Source organism: Falco rusticolus, chromosome Z (assembly GCF_015220075.1).
Source record: "Falco rusticolus isolate bFalRus1 chromosome Z, bFalRus1.pri, whole genome shotgun sequence".
In the NCBI taxonomy this organism is placed as follows: Eukaryota; Metazoa; Chordata; class Aves; order Falconiformes; family Falconidae; genus Falco; species Falco rusticolus.
In genome coordinates, this window is record NC_051210.1 from 81,357,313 (window position 1) to 81,371,949 (window position 14,637).

Consider the following 14,637-nt stretch of genomic DNA (forward strand, 5'->3'; position numbering starts at 1 on the left):
GTGCTCGAAACATAGTTATGATCATGAATGCGAGAAAGTGACAACTTTCCGATCCTCCTGGCTTCAGACTGTTGCACTGTTGCAGGTGGCTGACAGCCATCTGTGGGCATGGACTTGGACTGTGGTTCTCAGGCACCAGCAGATCTGGGCACTTCTGTGCTGCACAGGGCCTTGCCTGGGTTTGGTGGGCAGGCTGTGGGCCTCCCCAACCCACACATCCCAGGCAGATGCCGAACTGTGGCCCTTGGGACATATCCCTTGATGCCTTGATGGAGCATGGAGCACGTGGTGCCTGGATGGGCAAGGTGCTGGCACATGGCCTGGATGGGTGTCTGGCGCATCCCGGATGGGTTAGGTGAGCACATGGTGTCTTGATGGAGCAGTGGAGCATGTGGCTTGGACGGATGTGAGCACATGCATGCTCCTTGTTCAGCCAAGTCATGTCAGATGAGGTCCAGGAGGACAACTTGAAGGTAGAAGGTACCTGCCCAAGCTGGGTAGGATATAGTCTGTGTCATCATAGGTAGGTAGACTGTACCTCATTAGCCAAATACCTGAGCACTTGACAGTGGCATATTCGTCCTCACAACCCCTTGAGGTAGGGAATGCGTCCCAGCTCTGCAGGTGGGAAATGCAGCAAGAAAGCCCAAGTGAAGTTGCCCTTTCCCTGACCACATCCTGGCAGAGAGCAGGATCATCAAGGAGACTGTGACAGAGGAAGGGCTGGGGTCAGGCCACCACCACAGGCCTTCCTCATCAATCCTAACTCCACTTCTGTTGCTTTAATTTTCACATTATGTTCTTTATTAAAGAACGGCAAAATAGGCAAGGTATATTTAATTTGCAGCCCTGATTTATGCTGTGCTCACGAGCTAAATACCCCAGGAGTGGATTGCTGGACTAGTGCCTTTCATATTTGTCCCTACTGATATTTTTTTTCCTTGTTGTTGTTGGTTTTAAATAATCTCATGGGGGTTTTGTGAAGAATCTGTGAGCTGTTGTGAGAACTTATCTCAGAGTGTGCATCTTGGGCTTAACTACATTTTCCCAAACAATTCAGCAGAAAGATTAACTGGGGTTGGGGGACGGGACGGCTGTTGTGGTTCAGCCCTGGCTGACCCTTTGGCTAATGCGAGATAAAAACCATGGACCTCCTGCTCATCGAGATGATGGAAACATCACCTTCAAAGCAAACAACTGCTCTCTGCGAAAACAGAAGAGGATGAGGACAAAATTTTGAAAGCAATGATAATTCCTTGAATTACCTCTTCTTTTCCCTAGCTGTTTTCCAGCTGGTAAACAAATCATTTATTTGTAACGAAAAGGAAACAAAAATAATGGGAGTGGGAAGAGAGATGATAAGGCTGAGATCAGAATTGTGATTTTAATGAAAGGATGTGACTTTGGAGTACTTTAGTTATGCTAAGTTTTTATATGGGCAGTTTTTAATTAGCCTGACCATTTTTCCAATGTCGCCTCTCCCTGATGAATTTCAGATACTAATAAAGCCAGTTTTCCCAATTTTTCTCCCTTTTCTCAGTGTTCAGTGCATGCACTCAGCTCCCCGCTGCACGCAGGGATTAGCTCAGGGCCAGCAGGGCTTGTTCAGCCCAAGGTGATCGAGTGGAAGTGGCCGTAGCTTCAATGTTGCCAACATTTGTCATTTTATCAGCCACCTCACGGTAGTGTTATTCGTAACTCTCCAGCTCACTTGCTGGCTGATTGAGAATCTCATTATTTTGTCTACTTAAAAATTACTAGAACACTGTGCTTTCTTATGGTTTTAGCAAAATACCTGAAGCAGCATCTTTACGTGCTTTACAAAGTCATAAAGATGAGAACAAAGAAAAATGTGTGATTTTGATCTGGTTCAAGGTCCTTCCTTGGGCTTCAAGGTTTGTGAGGTGAGTGTGCTGAGCTCCTATGCTTTGCCACGGCCAGGTAGAGCCAGGCTGACCCCACTGCGCACCCCGAGTCTGAACCAAGAGGGGTGACATCTTCCTTTGCCATCCCATGCCATGCAGAGCGACATTCGGGATCTCTTGAAAATTGCTCGTGCTTACAAGCTTGTGTTTGTAATACAGAGAGCAGAGCAGGGTTGGCGTTGGTGCACATGAGACACCATAGTTTTGCTGCAACCCATTGCGCTCCTGCTACTGTATAATCAGTCTAGAAGGAGCGGTATTAATCAGGCTGGATTGGATGTAACACATTCCCTTCAGGTGGTTTTGTGGCTGTTAGAAGTGTCCCCAGAGGGACGGAAAGGTTTGGTGGTGGGTGGCTGCCGTCCCTTCCAAACTGCCGCTCCCAGGGCTGTGCTGCTGGCATGTTGTCGTCTGATGGTTGTATTTAGTCCCTGTGTATGTGAAATGAGTATGTTTTTGCATTGCTCTGCTGGGGAATAAAAAAAGCAATATAAGCTAAATAAAATTTATTTTGGAAGTTGTTAACCTGAATTCTCTCTATTCCGCCCCGCTTGCTCACTCTCAGCAGTGGGTACACCGCTGATCCCCTTTACCCTGCATTTTGTCACTGTTCATCTTCATTTTTTATGGTGATAATATCTTTTCTCCCCTTTTTCTAATTTTCTGTCCTTTCCACCTGGAAGTGGCAAAAGCCAAGCTGGACGAAGAGATGGAAGGAAGGTCATAAGGGAGGAGGAGGAGGTCATGCATTTCTCACCGCCTGTCTCTTCTCTTTTTCGCAGTTGTTGCAATCTCAGGATGTGAAGGAAGACGCTGTGCTCTGCTGCTCCATGGAGGTAGGGAAGCACCCGCGCCACCCACCCTGCTCCTCATGGCTTTGCCCCTTCTTTGGCTACGCGTGTGTCAAGCAGCTGTTAGATGTTTCCAGACCCAAAGAGCCATGTTGCTTCTTTGCATGATAGAATCACAGAACGGTTTGTGTGGGAAGGGACCTTCAAAGTCCCTCCAGCCCAGCCCCCTGCCATGGGCAGGGACACCTTCAGCTGGATCAGGTTGCTCAGAGCCCGTCCAGCCTGGCCTTGGATGTTCCCAGGGATGGGCCATCGGGCACCTCTCTGGGCCGCCTGTGCCAGTGTCTCACCACCCTTGGCATAAAACATTTCTTCCCTCCATCTAGTCTGAATCTCCCCTCTTTGAGTTTAAAACCATCCCCCTTGTCCTGTCGCGACAGGCCCTGCTAAAAACTCTGTCCCCATCTTTCTCCTGAGCCCCCTCTAAGTGCTGGAAGGCTGCAGTAAGGTCTCCCCGGAGCCTTCTCCTCTCCGGGCTGGACAACCCCAGCTCTCCCAGCCTGTCCTCCCAGCAGGGGTGCCCCGGCCTCTGACCATCCCCGTGGCCTCCTCTGGCCCCGCTCCAGCAGGTCCATGAAAGACATCACTGGGAGATAAGGGACAGCCTTTGAGATTCTGTCACTGGACTTTTGATCCATGTAAATGGATGCAAAAATTTTGGTAGCAGGGTCGTGTATCACAGAATTACATCATCCTGGTGCCTTCAAATCTCACCCTGCCTTTATTTTTTAAGCACAAACACCTGTATTGGAGCAAAAGCTGCCCTGTGGCTCATGTGAAGAGGTTTGCCATGCTCAGCAGCAGCTTTGCGGAGCAATGCTGGTACCAATATAGCAGAGTTCCAAGAGTTTCACTTTTGGGGAGTGATTGGCCTGTGGGGATGGATGCTGTCCTTGCCATCTGAATGGTTGAAATTGCAGCCTGAATGGCTGAAATTCAGCAAAGCGTCAGGCAACCAAGGAGGAGAGGTGGAATTTTTAAGTTTAGGACTTTGGGGAGCTTATGCTGCTCCATAGAGGCTCTCCAAGGAGTAATTGCTTTAAAAAAAAAAATCTTGTCTGTCCTCAGAGAAGCGGCACGACAGGTATAAATGCCGATCTCGGCAGGGCAGGATTTGTTATGCATACAGGAGGGCTCTGCTTATTCCAATTAATGACTGGGAGTCACTGACAGCTATGAATCAGCGAGTAAATGAACGGCCAGGTCGCAGGCAGGAATACCACATCACAGCCTGCGCTTTGTTTTGACAATAGCATGATTTTTATTTTTTTTTTTTTTCCAAAAGCAATCCAGTGTTGCTGCCTTTGAAGTCAGTGGGAGCTGAACCATTCGCTCCTCCAGCAGCTCCTCCTGCTTTTGAAAATCTCACCCTTTATGTTTGGCTGTTGGAGCAGGCTGCCAGGTGGTTTTGGTTTTCAAAAGCCACGACGCCTTTAACCTTGCCTGCTTGCCCCGCCGCACTGAGCAGGGCAGAATTGGAGGGATGGAGGATGTCTGGAAATGCCGGCAGGGTGTTTTCATATTGTAGAATGATACAACCATAGAATATCTCAAGTCTGAAGGGACCCATAAGGATCAATATGCCATGGTTGACCCCTTCTTCTCCCGACAGCTGCAGAGCACCGGCCGGCTGCTGGAGGAGCAGCTGCCCGAGATGATGACGGAGCTGTTGGCGATAGCGCGTGACAAGATGCTGTGTCCCTCCGAGTCCATGCTGACGCGCTCCCTGCTGCTGGAGGTTATCGAGCTGCACGCCAACAACTGGAACCCCCTGACGCCCACCATCACGCAGTACTACAACAAGACCATCCAAAAACTGACGGCTTGAGGGGCAGGGCAAGGTGGGGTGGGAAGGGACGAGAAGAAGACATGCACCTTGACAGGATCCGGCAAGAGCTTTTCCGATTTCAATCCCCCAGCAGACCAAACCCCAGCATGCTCGAGAATACATTCGTGGGGCAGGGAGGGAGAAGCATGTTTCTTTTTCAGCTGCGTCGCTCAGTGCCACCCCTCTTCCCCGCCGTGGTTTTGTTTTTGGGGTTTCTTTTCTGAACTCATTGCTCAAGCAGCAGCAACGCATCCCGCCGGGTTATTGTTTGGCTTTCGAAAGAAGACAGAGAATTTGGGGGGGTGGGGGGGGTTGGGGGGTGGGGAGGAGAGAAAAAAAAATAAGCCGAATCCAAGTGGGGGCTAGTATTGTTTTCACGCTGTCCTCCGGCCTTGCCCCAGCCAACTGGCAGGAGACAGCAGGCAGCAGATGTCTCGGGAGGACAAAGCCAGACACATACTACACCAGACACTCATAATTGATGGCTTTTGTCGAGCGGGGCTTGCGTTAGGTCCCCCCCTCCCCGCCTCCTTGTCTTCAACTTTCTGTGTGTATCCCCTGCCCCAGCTCGCCACCCCTTCGACAGCGGGTTGGAGAGTGGGACGACTTTCTTATTTGCACTGGGTTTTCTTTTTCTCGAGCGTTTGTATTCCTTCTTACTTTATTGTATTGTTGAACGGACAATTGTGATTAGCTCGGAGACCGGCAAAGTGATGCCTTCCCCCGAGCTGACTCATGGTTTACGTGAAGATGCTGAAGCAGAAGGAGTGTTTTAAAGGAGTCCAAAAGCCACTGCAGAAGTAACGTAGCCACCGTCGTCTTGCCAGTACCTTCTCGATGGATTGAGAGCTCCTCTGAGCTGGGAGCTCTAAGAAACAGGGGATTCTGCGGCTCTGTTCGAGTCGCCATTATCTCTTAGCCACTATAACCCTTTTTTTTCTTTTTTTTTTTTTTAATACTTTTTTTTTTTTCCATTGAAGGAGTGCTTTATTGTCATTACTGTCATGGTTGTAATTATACATTTAAATCCAGGCCTGTTATAGTCAGGCTTAATAATGTACAGGGCAAGGGAGACGTGAAGGTTTTTTGTTCTTTGGAGACTAATAATGTGAAGAAAATCAATTTATGACAAAAAGGAGGAAAAAAGTAGAGGAAAAAATAGGAAAAGCCAAAAATAGATGTTTTGAGCCTGGCTTCTATCTAGCTGAATTTGCTATCCAGTGTTTCTAGGTGTGCGGTGTACGGGAGTGGCTCTGTCCCATGGTCAGTGTAAGAGGCACTGTGTCACCAAGGGATAGATGATGTGTTCGGAGGGGGAGACTTTGCTCGGGGATCCCCAGGCAGCTCCATGCTGGAGCATCCTGAGGGAGGGGGTGGCTGCAGGGGGGTGATGGCAAGACACCGCCTGGGCAAGGAGATGCCTGGAGGGTGAGGAGGCTGGTACGGAGGGATGCACCACGCCACTGCATCGCTCCCTGAACCATGAACAAGGCTTAGTGGTCTCTTTATTTGCTTGTCTAGCGATGCTTTGGCTTACTAAATCGCTTCAGGTGCTTATTTCAGCTGTGCGAGCTGCCCTGTCACATCTGTGCAGTAGAAGAGAGCCGAGGAAGGCACAGTGCCGGCAGCCCGTCCTGTATTCTTCCCATTATTCAACTTACTTTCCTTTCCTGGTGAGAAGAAGAGAATTTATGCCACGACGCTGGCGTGCATGGCCCCCGGATCAGGCAGGCTGGGTCTGAACCCAGCAGCTCAAACCCGTTTTTCCAAGGAAGATGTTGAATTCCTGGTGGCTTGTACAGGAGAAAGTTTTCACCCTGACCTCTTTGGATGTGCAGTATGTTCTTGGGTGCCTTATGAATGTGTCGGTCTGTCTGTGATGGGGTGGAAGCTTTCGCTGCAAAATTTAAAGGGCAGAAATTTTCAGCAGAAAATGCATTGCAGGAGACAGAGAGTCCTGATGCTGCAGTTCAATTTTAAATTTAAATTTTCATCTAGTTGTCTGCTGATGTGGTTCCTAACCTGCACATGGAACAAGAGGAGCAAGCTGGAAACAGGAGCTTCAGTCCTCCTGTCTACCCAGAAAGCAGTAAAATGGTTGCTGAATGCACTGGACTTGGTTGGAAAAATTAATTTCTGCTTCATGGATTCGAGCCCGGGAGCTTTGCATGGTGACAGCACCTGGCGTTGCCTCAGCTTCGTTAGTAGCAATGGGGTTTGATAGTATTAATGAGCAGCTGAACTTGATGGAGGCGGCAAAGCCCATCAGTATTATAAGGCTCAGGGTTGTGCCCATTGATCTTGACTTTTCGTGCTCCCTGATTTCTCAGGGAGTGGAGGAGAAGGGGATTTAACACCTATTGCCGTGTGCCCAGGCACAGCTTCAGCCTTCTGGGAGAAGACCAGATATCTGATCTGAAAACCAGATTTGTCTTGATTATTATTTTTTTTTAAGAACAGAAAAGTCCTATAATGGGGGCACAGCCTGGTGGGTCAGGGTGCGAGGGATCCTGCCGGCAGCGATCCAGACCACCACTCTGGCCCCTGCAGCTTCTCCCTTCCCCCAGAATTTGCTCTCGGGATGTAGTGAAAGAAGAAAAGAAAAAAAAAAGAAAGAAAACCCCAGAGAATTGGAGATTTGGCTTCTAAAATCCTGAATTTTCACCTATCAGTGCGTCAGGAGGCATTCACAGGTAAAGTGTAAGCCATGTGGCAGTATTTCTGTTCAAGCATTTCCCAACCCCTGCCAGCCGTGAGGGGTTTATTCAATTTTCCCATTGGGATGCAATCCTGCAAACCCCACCAACCAGGCTTGGCCCATGACTTTTCCCTCCAACACTGGGATTCATCCCACCGAAGAAGTTCTATGTGAAATCAGTCTTTTTTTAATGTCTTGCCATTTGTCTCCACTATTAACGTATGCTAATCCAGCCATGAACTGCTTTGGTACATCAGTCACTCTGTTGATGTTTGAGAATCAAAGTGTCGACCAAACATGGTGCTGTCGATCAAAATTCCATGCTGCCAATGGTATCTTTCTGAAGTCCATCGGTTGGAAGCCAGCAGGCATATGGCATCATTAAACTGTGGTACCATGTTGGGAAAACAAGGTCATTGGATGGGGCAGGCTGGGGGGCAGTGCTGGGAAGTTTTGGGGATTCCTGGTGAGAGCACCTACAGATGTCATTGAGTATTTTCTTCTTCCTTTCTTTGGGGGGTGGTTTGGTTTTTTTTGGCTTTGTTAAGAAACGCCAAAAAAGTGTAATTCTAAAACGTGTATTTTTTGCAGTTGTGAAGCCACTGGCTACATCTCCCCAGATTAGCCAGATTCAATCTTCGCTGCTCAATAGAAGTATCCACGTGGGGCTTTAATATGACGTCCCCATGCGGCTGTATCAGCAAAGGGGCAAAGAACCTCCTCGAGCCAAATATGTATGGGGCCAAACCTTGGGCTGGTATGAAGGTGAGTGTCTGAAGCATCTGCAGAGGAGCGATGCTCTGCAGCACCGCCATGCCGGTCCCCCTCGGATGCAGAGCAGGTTTGCTGGCTCTCTGCCAGACTCCCCAGCATCTAATTCACGTCGTTCCTGGTGAAATTATTTCCCAGCTGAAGATTTTTGCTACCCACAAAATTACTTGCTTGGTTTCCCTGTGAGGGATTTCACTCCCCTTTGGAGAAGTCTTATGTATAGGGAGGTGAAATGAAAATGGGGGGAAAAAAGGAAAAGTAAGCGATTTGCCTGGTTCCCCTGTTCCCCTGAAGAAGATTAATTAGTATCTATTCTTGGCGTGATTGATGGCTTTGAAGGAAAACTTGTCAGAGTAACTTATGATTTATTTTCATGCTTATTTTTGTAACATCCCTCACTTGGAAGTCTCTCAAAATCTTAAATACTATTTTTTTTCTCACTTCCCCGCTGGCTATTTTATGGCTTTACACTAATCTTGCTCTTCTTGGTGTTAGCTATTAGCAAGTCCCGGTGATATCTTCAGTATCTTTTCAGGAGAAATGACACTAAGGGTTGCAAAGTCCACTGTTGATAGCCAAGGGAGCTGCGGTATCCTGCAGAACACGGAGTTAACGCTAGCAATTCATTGTATTTTTTTTAATGTATTTATTTGCATTTGAAAAAACAACATTTTTAATTTAATCATATTTGTTAAACTAAGCGCTTTAAAAAAATTAAAAAAAAAATAAAAAAAAAGGAAAAAGGTTTGGGGAAGAATAAAGACTAGATATTCATACTAGAGAAAACACAAACTCAATGTTTTCAGCATTTCAGAGACTGTTAAAACAAGGGAGCTCATAACTCTTTGTGGCAATTCAGTCTTTGTTTATAGAACATCCAGACCCACTGTATGCTATAAAATGCATCATCTGAGTAATAAATGTTTAAAGCTTGACATTTCCCATCTCTTTGTGGGTACGGGTTAAGACAGTGCTGGTCTGGGGGAGACCTTTCTTTTGTTCAGAATGGAAGAAAAGGAAGATGGGGGTGGGGGTGGTGGAAATATCCCTAGCAGTGTCTGCTTGGCAGCGTAGCAGAGGGGCTGATCCTTCCCTCTGTGGGGATGGCTCAGCCCATGGCCCTGACGCCAGGTCGGATCCTGCATGGTGCTGAAGCTCTGCTTGGGGACAGGCCCCCTCCCCATCACTTCTCACAGCGGTGAGGATGAAGCCCGTGGGAGCGGTGCAGAGGGCTCAGAGGTCCATGGGTGATGGATTTGGCCCCTCTCCTGGCTGTGCCTCCCCCGCCACGTGCTCCCCTTCATCTGTCCCAAGGGAATTGCCCATCTATTTGTGTCCTACCTCGGGGTCTGTTGGAGGACCCCCATTTATCACATCCATTTCACCCAACACCACAGCACGCAATGAGGGGTCATGGACCACTTCTGCCTTTTACCACATTCAACCTGTTTTTTTAAAGCAAAAGTTTTCAAAAAGTAGTTTTTCTTAAAAGCATCCTCTGGAAAACCCTTCTCTAGCCCAAGCCAATTAATTTTTATCTAATTGAAAGAAAGCCCCATGGGTCACTGGAGGTGAGCAGTGTGTGTCCGTGTGTCATCAGGCTCTGGCCAGAAAATTGGAGGTGAAATCGTTCCTGCTTTTGAAGAAATATTCTGGTGAGATGCTGTCCGTGGCCCTGCATGTGTGCTCAGAGCTCACGGCAGCACAGCCACGCTGCAAAATAAATACAAAAAGGAGGGGGAAGGAGGTGGGTCTGCACCGTAGCAGAGGGATCCTGCTGCTGGCTGGGGGCTTGGCTGGGTGCTGGAAGGCCATGAATACAGGGATGAGGTGTTGAAATGAGGCACGGGCCACTTGCACCCAGTGCGCATCACCCAGCACTCCACGCTCCATGACAGCTCCATGCACAGCTCCATAGCTGCTTAGGGGAAGAGCCTGGGATTTATTAAACGCTTCCTGACCTGCGCTGCTGGCTTTCAGGATCATCTCCTCATGCCTCTCGTAGAAGTCAGATATTAACCTTAAATTCCATGCCAAGCATTTTATATGAGTTTAACTCAATTTGCCAAAAAGCTCATTTTTGCTGCACTTCTGCCTGCAGTCAAGGTCTCAACCACCATAACCAACATCCATGCTGGTAAATCAGACATAGCCAAGGTCAGGTGGTGGAGAGTGACCCACACACTTAATGTAACCGAGCTGATCCATGATGCTTTCCTTTTTCATAACCCCCTCGTGGTTTCTTTGCCCCCCCATTTCTGCTGCATCTCCCTGCTGTGGCACACCCAGGCTGGGTCCCCTGCCCAGAGAACAACGGTGGCCCCACACCTGATCTTTTTTGTGCTAACACAGAAAGTAGATGACATGACCTACCGGGCAGCGTTCCTCATGATGTGGGTCATCACCTGATCCATCCTTCTGCCCCAAAGCAGGACCAAGCGCACCAGCACCCTTCCCAGGGGAGCTTGTCCAACCTACTCATAAAACCTCTGGTGATGGAGGGCAGATTGCCCGTTGCCTCCACAAAACGTCATATGCTGGACAGTGGGGTCATTCCTAGACGTTTACATAGGGCTAGAAATTAGAAATTATATATAATTTAGTCTGTTTAGTCCTTTGGGCAATCACCAGACACTGCTTTGGGTTATTTTGATAATCGCCCAGCGTAAAACAAAAAAGCTGGTTCGTGCCACAGGCCACTGGAAAGCTGACCCAGTAGGAACTGGTTTTGTTGTGTTCCTTCCAATTACTTCTGTTGCTGCATCAGCTGGGTGGGTTTTGCAGCAAGTGAGACAGATCACTGCTGGTAAATGACAAGATAAAACCATCCAAATCTCTCCTCCAAAGCCACCTTTTTGTAGGATCCATCCCTAAACGTCCCCATCAACCACACCAACCTACAGCCAGACTCTACAACTCCAGGGTGTGCTGGAGCTGGAGTTTGGCTTGTCCCACCAAATCAAGGTTGTGAGCATCCAGACCAGTTGTGGAAAGAGCTTGTCAGCACCGGAGCTGGGCTGGGAGCAGCCAAGCCAGGAGCAGGGACAGTCCCTGGGCCCCTGGGCCCACCAAGATATATGAAAAGAGAAAATAACCTGCAGTAAACTCAAGATTTTGGAGCAGATGGATGGGACTTGCTGTGGAGCTGAAGCGTTCAAGATGCAGGAATATTTCTGTGAATTCCTCGTGGCTGCCAAAACCCAGAGAGCGGCAAATAAAGAAACCCCCTGAATCAGAGTAAGTTTGCTTGGCTTTCCTAAAACATGGCAAACCTGCAAATAGCCGGGATGTTCTCCTCTTCCAGCAGCTCCGCTTCTACTACCGAATAATAAACGGAGTTTTTAAATGCTCCTGCTGGTGGCAAAATGGATAACAAATCGCATTCACACTTCACGTAACAGCATTGCTGCCATGTTTGCAAGCTGAACTGTAGCTTAAATGATCATTGTTCAGGGTGCAACAAGAACAACAACCATATTAAAACAATTCATGTGCATTGCAGGACTACATGGCCTCTTCTTTTGGATCCTATATTGTGATCATTAATTATAAAGCTGGAGACTTGAGTGGCTACATAAGTGTGAGTACTTTATATCTATGCCATTCCTGAGGACCTCTCTGAATTCATTCCTAGAGCTGGATTTCTGCAAAAAATACCCCATCCTTGGGCTGTAATTTAATGATTTAAACATTTCCAGGGATGCAGACACGGCCTGTAACTCGTGGAGAGTTGCTGTGGTTATCCTCACTGTTGCAGATGAGCACAGGGGCCCAAGGATGGGTGGTCGCAGCACAGGCCACCGAAACGGAGCCTTCTGGCAGAGGTTGGGCTTCCTCCACCCAGTGCAAAGGCATTGCTCCACTCAGGGCTGCAGCCTTCAGGGGGAGTTAGCAGTGCTGCAAAGGGCAAAGCCTTGGTGGATTGGATGCTGAACCAGTGCCTCATCCCATCGGCTAACTATTTCCCACCAGTCGTAGCCATGCCACAGAGTTAATGGGGAAAAAATGCAAAGTCCCTCTCAAGAGAAATGCCAAGATTTCCAAATTCCATTCTGTCCTAAATTGTCTGAGTTTTTCACCCAACAAAGCATTTTGTTTCAATGTATGTTATGTTGCTGTAGCAATAACATTTAAACAAAGTGTTTGGACTTTATTAGCACAGACCTTTTCAATAACTTCCCATAGAGCTTTCCCATCAAAAGTTTCCACTTTGAGAAAGTGATGCCGGGAGGTGGCGAAGGTCTGATGGCAGCAATGACCTCCACCATGCATTCCATGGTCCTGGGCTTGCTTCTGCCTCTGTGCCTTTCTCCCTGCCCTGCTGCAGGGAAATGCAGCGGCATGTCCGTCCCCCCGCATGTTGTTCTTAGGCATCCAAACGCATGACATGAGCATGTGGCCTTGCAGCCGGGATGGGGAGGGAGCCGCACAGACCTCACTGGCGCTGCTGGTGACCGCACAGTGGTCATTGATGATGGAGCTGTGAGAAGCAGTTAGGTTCTGGAGGAGATCCAGTGCCTTTGCAACTGGTAGAGACATGGGGAACACAGGTGGCTGAGGAACTGGGCTGCAGTGAGTGTCTGCATGTGCCTGAGAGGTGGAGAAAGTGGTCTGTGAGATCCTCTGGTGTCTAGGACCAGTGCAAAGTCCAAACAGGTGGTGATGGAGACCATTTCCATAGTGCTGCAGACAGCACTGAGCCCGGATTTTACCTGGGGGATGCTCAGAGGTACCAGTGGTGTCCCCAGGCTTCCTGGTCCAAGAGACAAATCTTTTTGCTTCGTGCATGCACCAGGGTGTCCCTTCTGGCTGTTGTCCTGTGCGTGGAGATGGGGAACAAGCTGCTGCCTCTTACCTTTAAAAATAATAATACTGAGCTCTGTGGGAGCCTGGGCTTTCTTGGCACCCAGCCCCCTGCTCTGGAATCAGATGTGCAACCCCTGGTGCAGGAGCCGGAGCCAGGGTGCCGTGTACAGGTGGGTCGTGAGCAGCACGAGCCTGATGTGCCATGGTCAGACATCAGCTAAGCTGGGTGTTCCCCAGGTCCCTTGTGTCACCTGCAGCCAAATTATCTGTCATTGGCACTTCTTTGTCCATGGGATAAAATGCAGAATAAATCCTGATCAGCATTTACTGCTCCCTGCCTTGATAACATCTGAATCCTAGCGGCTCTCCTGTAGGTTGGACCTCTCATGGGTGGGGATTGATCCTCCTGTGTGCTGCCCAGCCGTGCCCCGGAGCTGTAGATCTCCCTCACCGCAGGTGAGTGTGTCCCAAACTGGTCCCACTGCTGGTGCCATGGGGGAATGTGTGGTTCAATTACTGCAGAAGGGCCCATAGCAATGGGATGGCTCTGGTCTCCTGGAATCACAGAATCCTAAAATCATTTAGGTTGGAAAAGACCTTCCAGATCACCAAGTCCAACCGCTAACCCATCACTGCCAAGGCCACCGCTAAGCCCTGGCCCCGAGCGCCACAGCTACAGGTGTTATAAATCCCCCCAGGGCGGGTGCCGCCAGCCCCCCGGGCAGCCTGTGCCAGCCTTGGCCACCCTTTCCGTGACGGGATTTTCCCTCATTCCCAACCTAACCCTCCCCCGGCACAAGGTGAGGCCGTTCCCTCTCGTCCTGTCGCCTGTTCCCTGGGAGAAGAGCCCGACCCCCCTGGCTCCAGCCCCTCTCAGGGGGTTGCAGGGAGCCAGAAGGTCTCCCCTCAGCCCCCCCTCTCCAGGCTGACCCCCCAGCTCCCCCAGCCGCTCCCCACAGCACTTGTGCCCCAGCCCCTTCCCCAGCCCCCTGCCCGGCTCTGGGCACGCTCCAGCCCCTCAGGGTCTGTCTGGGAGCGAGGGGCCCAGAGCCCACCGCGCCATTCCAGGGGCGGCCTCCCCAGTGCCGAGGGCAGGGGGACGGGCACTGCCCTGCTCCCGCTGGCCACACCACTGCTGGCACCAGCCAGGATGCTGCTGGCCTCCTTGGCCACCTGGGCACACGGGGGGCTCACATTCAGGCAGCTGTCAACCATCACCCCCAGGTCCTTTTCCACCTTTCCCAGCCACTCTGGAAGTTCATCCCTTCCAGCAGCCTTGCAGGACCATCCTCTTCACCCACTGTCTGCCCAGGGAGGCGGTGGAGTCACCATCCCTGGAAGTGTTTAAAAAAGGCATAGATGTGGTGCTTAGGTGCATGATGTCATGATGGACTTGATGATCTCAAAGGTCTTTTCCAACCTAAATGAATCCATGATTCTAGTCCATGATCTCCTCTCCAAACCATTCTGGAAATCAAGGACCACAGCTGGAGCTGGGCCCTCCCAAGAACTCCCAGCCCAGCCCTTGATCCTGCAGAAACCTCCAGGTATTTCTCCTCATCCATCAGCCCCATGGACAGAGAAACAACATTGCGTCTCCCAGTAGTAAATGCCACCAGCATGCTGCGGTGAGAAGAACATCCTTCAGGCTCAGCGACCAATTTTAAAATTATGAGTTTTGATATTTTTTTATATCTTTTGATGGTTTTTTAGATTTTGAGCTCCAAAAGAGCTCCAATTCACCTTTCAAAGCAAGTC

The 14,637-nt window shown here is 49.5% G+C and overlaps 1 long non-coding RNA gene across 1 annotated transcript; it reads left to right on the plus strand.

Moving 5' to 3' along the window:
• The first annotated feature begins 5,261 nt into the window (after positions 1-5,261).
• Positions 5,262-9,008, plus strand: LOC119141772. The gene is made up of 2 exons (XR_005102035.1): positions 5,262-7,297; positions 7,894-9,008. It is a non-coding gene; the product is annotated as an uncharacterized LOC119141772 (long non-coding RNA).
• Positions 9,009-14,637: the final 5,629 nt, after the last annotated feature.